Here is a 9,426-nt window from a genome sequence, read left to right as displayed (position 1 = left end):
TGATATTCCATGCTGACCTCGATCAAAAGATGATTATCTAAAGAATTCTCCATGAAAGATCTAGGGGAAGCATTCTATATTCTTAGAATAAAGGTTTATAGAGATAGATCTAAAAAGATGCTAGGTCTATTACAAAAACTGTACATAGAGAAAGTGCTGAAGAGATTCAGCATTGAAAATTCTAAAAAAGAACTTTTACCTCTTAGGCATGGTATTCATCTTTTCAAGATGATGTGTCCGATCATATTTAAGAAAGTTCAGTGCATGAGTATGATTTCTTATGCCTCGACCATAGAAAATCTCATGTATGTCATACTGTGCACTTGACCTGATATTGCCCTTGCTGTGAATGTCATGAGTAGGTATCCGTCGAATCCAGACAAAGAATACTAGATAGCTATGAAAAATATTTTTAAGTACTTGCGAGTCGAGAGGTATACTGATTCAGATTTCATATCTGATCCTGACGATAAAAAATATATATCCGGATATATATTCACATGCAATAGTGGCGCAGTCAGCTGGAAGAGTTTCAAGTAACCCATCATAGCATATTCGACCATAGAAACTGAATATGTCGCTTCTTCAGATGCTATAAAGAAAGGCTTCTAGTTCAAGAAGTTCATCGTAGAGCTTGAGGTAATGACATCGGATGCTATACCACTTTATTGCTACAATAATGAAACCATAGTACTTGCTAAGGAGTCGATGTCTCATTAGAAATCAAAGCACATGGAGTGATGGTTCCATATAATATGCAACTACTTCGAAAAGAAATATGTTGAGATACGAAGAGTAGACTCTACGGACAACGTGGCAGACCCGCTAACAAAGCAATTGAGCCAGCTAAAGATGGAAGTCCACTTTGAGAAGATGGGACTTAGATTAGTAACCAATTGGCTTTAGTCCAAGTGAGTGATTGTTAGATATATGTTCTAGAAGCTAATATGACAGACACACTGTAATAAATTTAGAGCATAATTTTGTACTTAATACATTGATTTGATCAATAAAAGGATAAGTTTGATTTTCATTCAAAAGTGATGTGTCCTTAAATCATCCTTGAAATTAATACTTTGATACATATTCTCAAAGTATTAAGAATTAGAGGCATGTATAAAATTTTTAAATACCTTCGATCATAGTATCATCATGAGGACGATGATCGATCTAGATAAATCGGTATATAGATTGCTTCTTTCGAAATAGATAAGTTTCTGATCTACAGTATAGAGACACGGAGCGATGAGTGTAGATAGTTATTAGAGAACAACTAATACTGAGTGTGACCATACGAGAGATCACTTAGATTTCTAATCAATCATCAATGATTGTCTCGATGCTATAGTTATATGAATGATCTTTTGACCTATGATGACACGATTGTTCGTAGTAAGACTGTTGGAGTTTGACTGACATATAAACATGACCTCAATGAGATCTTGTAGTGGATGTTGGCGATAGTTAATCCACTGTAGGAGTAGGGTGTGTATCTAGATGAAATCGAAATCTATCGATCTTGATCGAAAGAAGTAGTTCTATAAGTTTGAGAGGCTGAGTCTGAGAGTATGGCCACAGTAGTACGATTAATGAAAAAGAGTTTCTATGAGGATCACGATTGGACTTGAGCTAATCGAATCTATCATATGACTGATGATGAGGTTTGACGATTTATCTATAACCTGCCATCTAGTCGGGACTCACAATAGAGGGACTGAATCACATATAAACTACACTTTGAGATTCTATTTTAATTTTACTAGATTACCACTACATACTACTAAATATCACTGGCGGATTATGAGAGCTTACTAGGATTGCTCAGAATCAACAATCTTTGATGAGTTAGAGTAGAATCATTCTGATCCATTAAAAAAAAATTCAATGATACTATGATAAAGATCATGGTATATTACACTATCAGATAGAATTGAATCTATAGGATCATACAATAAAAGAATTAGATCTGGAATAAGTAATTGGATTTATGGAGTCTCAATTGGATTTAGAAAAATCTTATTGGGTTCAGGATAACCTTGCTAGCATATGGTTGAACCCAATTTTCTCTTTGCACTTGAATTATTTATTTGATAAGATTAATTTGAGTTAATTATCTACTAATAATTTAAATGAATTGATTCATCAGGCTCCAATTATTGGACGCCTAGGATTTTGGATTATATGCATTAAGGGTTCAAACCCTTAAGCATTTCCTTGATTGTTTGCATGGAGCACCACTTGATTTGATCAAGTTAGGCATTCCCAATTGGATGAGGGCATGTGAGACCAGTAAGGGGCATTCCCTAAGCCCCATGTGGTATGTGAGAAAGTGGGTGAAAAGGCTCCAAGTATTGGTGCCTCATGGATCTCCCAAAGGGAGTCAAAAATCTAAAGTTACAAGGATTCCTAATGTGAGTAGAACTTGCATTAAGAGGTAGTTTGATTTTGAATAAAATTCAAATTTTTTATCTATTTAAAGGAGCCTTCTCTAAGGCTCTAAGAATTAGATTTTCAGCAGCCCACACGCTTCCTAAGAGCTCCCCATGCCTCTCGCTCTTGTTTCCAACACCCAAAGGGATTTGGGCATCCATCATCTCTATGCCCAAGGAAGCTTGGGCAGCACCTTTTTGTGGCTGATTTTTAGAGCTTGGTTGCTACATAATCAAGAGAAAGAGAGTAAAAAAAAGAGAAAAAAAAATATTAAAGAAATGATCAAAGAGTTAATCACGTTTCAGACTTCGTTCAGATTCGCAGGGTGATCATTCTTGGAGAAGAAAAATCAACACAATAGAGGGCTATTCTAGACTGATCCTGAGTAGATATCTATAGAGATCGAAAATTTACATGGCTAAAGAAGAACCTACCTTCTTTAGATCTAGATTCGAAGAAAAGAATTGCGAAACAGGTATGTGATTCGATCACATATTAAATTTCAGTATAAAATTCAGTATGTGCTCAATTTTAGCATATGAAGTAGATCTTTGTGTTCTTTATTTTATGCATGCATGATTTAAATTAAAAGATATTTTAATTTTTTATTTTATTATATTATTTTAAAAAAAAATTGAAACACACATGCATGTCTAGACACGAAATTCCAATAAGTGGTTCCCCCTCTTGATCGAAACAATGGCTGAAGTCTTTTAAAGAGCATGACAATCCGCTAATAGGATTTTTCGATGGCCACCAGCCAGGATTTGATGAGGAGAACTAGTTTGGGCCCCTCCACCATGATCTCCCATGAAATCACTAGCACATTAATGGTCGAGAGAAGATCTATGGCCGATCGTCAATGTTTGAGGTTAGCTGATGACCCATCGATGGAGAATCGATGAGGAGAGGGTCGTCGGTCATCATGTTTCACCCCTTCTCAATGGTGATCGGGAAGAGAGAGGACCAAGGAGGAAGAGGGGATTCAGGTTTTTGGGTTTCGACCTGAAATCCCAAACATTAGTTCTTAAAGAAGGAGGATTTTATAATTTAGCCCCTAAAAAGTGCTTATTACATAAAGGTCCTTATAAATTGCATTTTGATCCCTATTGTAAAGCTTTATTATATAAAGATCATCAAATGATTATTTTGTCCCTATAATAAAGATTTATTATATAAAGATCCTCTGATAATTATGATAAGATCCCTGTCATACATTTTATTATATAAAAGTCCATAAATTTGCACATTATATATTTTTTATTTATTATTTAATTTATTTTTATACAAATAAAGTATTGCAGGCCTATTATCATATTCTTGATGATGTATTTAGGCTATATTTTGCATATAAAATTTATTGATACTATTTATAAAGAATTTAAAAAAATTATTTAATTGATTCGATGCAATCACCAAAGTGACCATAAACATGTAAACCCAAAAATTTTCTATAATGTATAATTTTAGATAAATATATAATGGATTAAATAAAATTTTAATAGTGTCATAATTGTGTCTAAGTTATTGAAATGTTGATTTACTCCCAAAGGAACATCTTCATATTCGATATTTAGATAGGTGAAATGGTAGGAGTGTATATTGGATCGAGTGACATTTTCATATACAAAAGTATAGTATTTACTTGTATCTAATGTACATGTCTTATTAAGTTCATTAGTGATATAATATAGCATTAAATAGATATAACCACTAGTTTATTACAACACTCATCCAAAGAAGAGACATAATGATGTACCTGATTGCCTGCCAAAGTTATATATAAAGAATTTATTTGCTTAGGATAAAATTTAATTAGTCTCATTATTTGATGATAATATGAGCATATATTATTTGTAGCATTAATTTCCACAATCATTAATAGTAGCATAGGAAAATTTCTTTTTTTTTGAAGAATTGAATTTATTGGAATGTAAAGAAAAGAATAATGTACACATTAGGATAACCTTGAAATAGTATTTTGAGTGGATGAATCTTCACTATTTATGGATAAAAGTATACTAGAATAGAAGAAATTTTTTAAAAAATGAGAGCATTCCAATCGCATCAGTTTGCTTCTAAAGAAATATAATGTAGTACATTAGGAGATTTATCCTTTCATATCATAAAGCACGTGATTCCTTGGATATTGTAAAGTAACAATTTATAAGCTTTGACAAGATAAAACTAGTACATGTAAGTGTATTATAGGGATGAAGAATATTGCAATATGATTAAATAATATTAAGATTTCTATATCAGATATATTTTTGATCTACTTTATTTTTACTTCTCTTCCATCAGAATATAATCTCTTTAAGATCTCATATAATATATACAATGAAGATTAAATAGTTAATAAATTACTAACCAAATGTATGTAAGAAGAGAAAAGATTAAGAGAGGAGAAGATAGAGAGTATGAACTTTACTTCATATTAGATTAGTGAAAAAGCAAATAAAGAAAAGGATGCACTCGAAGCAAAAGGAAAGAAAATATTAGCTGTGGCATTAGGTAAAGCAATTAATAAGATTATCAAATGCTTCTTCTGCAAAAAGAATGGGCACCTAAAAAAAAATTGCATAAAATATAAAAAATAGTTGCAAAAAGAAAATTATTTACTCTTGTATTTGTTTTGAATCTAATTTAGTAAATATTCCTACTTCTACCTGATGAGTTGACTCTGGTGCATCTGTGTATATTATCAATAACTTGCAGAATTTTCTATCAAGAAAGTCTTCAACTGAAAGTGGAAGATCTATCATCATTAGAAATCAAGTATATTCACTTATCAAGATAGTTGGATGCTATAGAATCATCTTGAATTCTTAAATTAGTTTTTATATTTTTTTTTAAAATTTTTTTTACATTATGGCATCAGATATTAAAGTATATCTTCGAAAAAAGAGTCAAAAGACTAATGAAGAATAGTATCTTAAGATCATTAAACTTCACTAATTTTAAAACCTGTGTTGACTACATAAAGGCAAAGTAGATATACATATCTATAAAGGATACTGAGAGGAGTGAAGAAATTTTGAAAATCATTCACACTGATGTATATATAGATCATTTTCGAATCTCATGTCTAATAGGTGAAAAATATTTCATTACATTTATTGATGACTATTTATGGTATATGTATTTATACCTTCTATTTGAGAAGGTTGATATTTAGAGATCTTTAAAGAAATTTAAAATAGAGATAGAGAGACAATTAAAAAAAATGATTAAAGTAGTTAGAACTAATAGAAGTGGCAAATATTATGATAAATATATAGAGATGGGATAAAAGCTAGGACTATTAGCAAAATTCATAAAGGAACAAGCATTGTACCCCTATACATAATGCTAGGCATATCATATCAAAAGGTGTAGCTGAAAGAAAGAATATGAGGCTTAAAGAAATGGTTCAAGCCATGATAAATTATTATATCCTATCTATTTCCTTGTAGGGTCAGGGTTGTAAAGATCGCTATGCATATATTATATAAAGTTCCTACTAAGATAATTCGAAGAACTTCTCATGAGCTATGAACAGGTAGAAAATCTAGTTTGGGATATATGCATATATAGGGATATCCAATTAAAGTCAAGATTTATGACCTATAAGAAAAATACATTTGACCTAAAAACAACTAGTGATTTTTTTCATTGGTTATCTAAAGAAGTCAAAAAAGTATAGATTCTATTATCCATCTTATGTACTATAAATAGTAAAAACTAATAGAACTAAATTTCTAAAGAATGACAGTTTTAGTAGGAGTAGAGAATCATGAGATATTATCTTTGAGAAAATATAGCAAAGAAATTCTATACCTAAAAAGTAAAGTGATGATTCTACTATTATTCTTGAAGATAACATTCAGGAGGGATCACCACTTTATCAAATTCTATCCTAGGTTTCTATTGCTGAAAAAGCAACTGTCTAACCACCACCACAAGTAGATGAAAGGACAGTTCTCTGAAAATCTAGTAGAATAAAAAAATCTATGACAACTTTGATTGATATAGCTGAAAAAGATGATGACTCTGAAATGTTCTTACAAGCTATGAAAGATAATAAATTCTTACAATGGTTGGATGCTTTGAAAGAAGAGCTAGTTTCTTTTGGGTCATGTGGTTAGGCCCTATAGTATAACTAAAAAAAATCTAACAAACTAAAAAATAAGCATTGTAAAGGGTAAAGCTCTCCATGCACCATGTTGTACTAGTATTACTAATATACTTATATCGATATTATTAGTGCCCATATTATATGCTTGACTATCATTAAAAGTTATTTTTAATATGCAATAGATGTTAATGTTGTAAGTATTAATGTGCTTAACCATTAGAAGAGCCATGAGAAAAGGAGAAAAAAGGGATAACCTCATGCGGAGTCAATATTTTTTGAGCTTGGTATTAGTGATGTGAGTTTTTGCTAGAGGCTCTCGTGCATAGTTCTTCATTATATAATATTCAAAACCAATTGACAAAAGGAGAAAAATGATACTTCATGCATTGCATAGGCCCCGTATTCATAATGCTAATATTTATGATGTGAGTTTTTTCATAGCTCTCAACTTGCCTTGTATATGCTGGTCTTAATATTGTTGCTATTAATGACTGTAATTTTTTCTTGACTATTATTAAAGTTTATATAGAATTTGGCCATTAAAGCCTTCTATTGATTATAAGTTATTACATTGCTATGCTCCATTCCAAGAACAATTGGAAAAGGAGAAAAAAAATTACCCTACCCATCACATGGAATGTATGCTAGATCAACTTATTATATTTGATATATTGCCACATCTCATGTAAGGATTGAAGCTTTACATGACAACCTTATGGTTGATTCTTAGAAAGGTTTTGAATTACAACCTTATGGTTTATTCTAAGCAAGGTTTTGAATTAAACCAAATTTTCATGGAGTTTTTATTTTTTGGTCATGTGAATAAGCCTTATATTATAACTTATAAAAGATCTATAATTACCAGTAAGCATTGAAACAAACAATTTGACCCGAAGGAAAATGTACCCATCATTCCTAAGTTTTCAAAAAACATGTTCCTATTCCTAAATTTCAAATGCTCTAGTTTCTACTTAAAGTATATTGGAATAGAACACCTATTTATGTTAACATACCTAATAACTTAAGGTGGCATTTGGTATGAGGTGATGACTATAAGATCAATAGTGATGTGACTAAAGGTGATGGGATTATTGCATTTGATTGCATCCTAATGATCTTATATAGTAATAATCCCAAACCATCCCCATTCCTAAAATCACCGTCCACCCTAATGTCATTTAATGCATCCTTGAGGATAAGTATCCAAGATCATCATAGGGTAATAATGTTAGGTTGAATTTTAGGGACAAAAATACCCCTAAGTCCAATGGAGAAAATTGTCTCAATTCTTCCTCCCTCTCTCCCAACCCCCAATCCTTTTAACACGAGAAAAATAACTCATATATCTTGTTTCTCTTCCCTTTGTATGTGCCACTACTTACACTGCCTCCATAACACCTACTCGGTATCGTTTTCAATTCCAATCACCATCCCTGGGTTCTATGCTATCTCAAGAACAAGGTAAATATAATTTTTATGGATATTTTAGGAAAAAACTTGTTTCAAGAATCAAGTTCCTGGCTGCCTCACTCTCTCTTTTAGTTTAAGATCGGTTAATGGATGAAAAATGTGATTGTTTTTTTACTATTTGACATTTTTTTTGATTTGATTTTAGTGAAAATGTGTTATTTATGCCTTCGAAGCATGTAGAATCCAACAAAAATTGATTTTTTCCTTTTTTAGATTTATGGGATAGAGAAATCCCTTAAAGGAGTAATTTTGTCATCCGTGCTTTGAGAAAAGTGTGCACTTTCCTTTATAGTGGCAACTTTTCTTGATTTTTTAGAGTATGAAATGTTTTTATAGGAGTTCTTCCAACAAAAATTTGGAATATTATTGGTAGGGTTCAGCAACTTCAAATTTTCCCCTACCCCTAAGTCAATGTTTGTAGATTTAGGAATTTTCTGGTGCTTCCAATTCATTTTTGTTTGTTTATCATCATAATCTCCATCTACTTGCACATGGGGGTTTAGTATGAATTATCATCATAATCTCCATCTAAAGAAATTTATTTAAATCCTTTAGGTTCGTGAAGGCAATGTAACTTGTTCTAGTTGGCAATATGCTGAATACTAGCCCTATTTTTATATGCACCCCTGCATTCGAGATATAACTGTGCGAATCTTGATGTCATATTGGATTCATATTCATTTTGGTATTTTTAGGAGAGGTGGTCTATCCTTGAAAAAAAAAAAAGAGAAAAAGCTCTTCTAGTTGGGAAGGGGTTAATAGTCCATATTTTTTTTTTCAAATTAAGAAGATATGATAATCCCTTGAAGTTACTTTTACAAGTTTTAATTAATTTTTATTCTTGTTGAATAGGTTTTGATAATTTATTTTACATTCATTAATGTTTTTCTTTGATTTATTTAAGAATTTTTCTAGTAATCACAAATTATGTAGAACATATTGGTAGTAATTTTGGTATTATATGTTTAATGATCTTGAATTTCTATGGCATACGAAGCATGTTAATCATGGATATCCAAGGATTATTAATCATCATGTCAAATACAATGATCTTAGATCATCATGATCTAATTATCTTGAAATAAGGATCATCGATGATCTAAGATCATTAAAGTTACCTCATTTGAATTACCCAATGCTATCTAAATATTTTTTTCGCCAACACATATATTTTGATCAGTTTGGTTGCGTAATGTTAGCTTATATATTGTCTATCTTGATTAGAGCCGTAATTAAAATTTTATTTGAATATATTTTATTTTTATTTATAATTTAAATTTTAAAATATATTTAATATTTATTTATTAATTTATTAACTAATAATCATCTAACCTTAAAAAACCTGGTTGAGCAACTTCAAGGGTCAGGATCCTCTCTAGTCCTGGACAGGTGTTATCTTCCAATGATGG

The sequence above is a fragment of the Elaeis guineensis genome, chromosome 3 (genome assembly GCF_000442705.2).
Source record: "Elaeis guineensis isolate ETL-2024a chromosome 3, EG11, whole genome shotgun sequence".
In the NCBI taxonomy this organism is placed as follows: Eukaryota; Viridiplantae; Streptophyta; class Magnoliopsida; order Arecales; family Arecaceae; genus Elaeis; species Elaeis guineensis.
The sequence above is the reverse complement of the archived record's forward strand: the minus strand, read 5'-3'. Positions refer to the sequence as shown.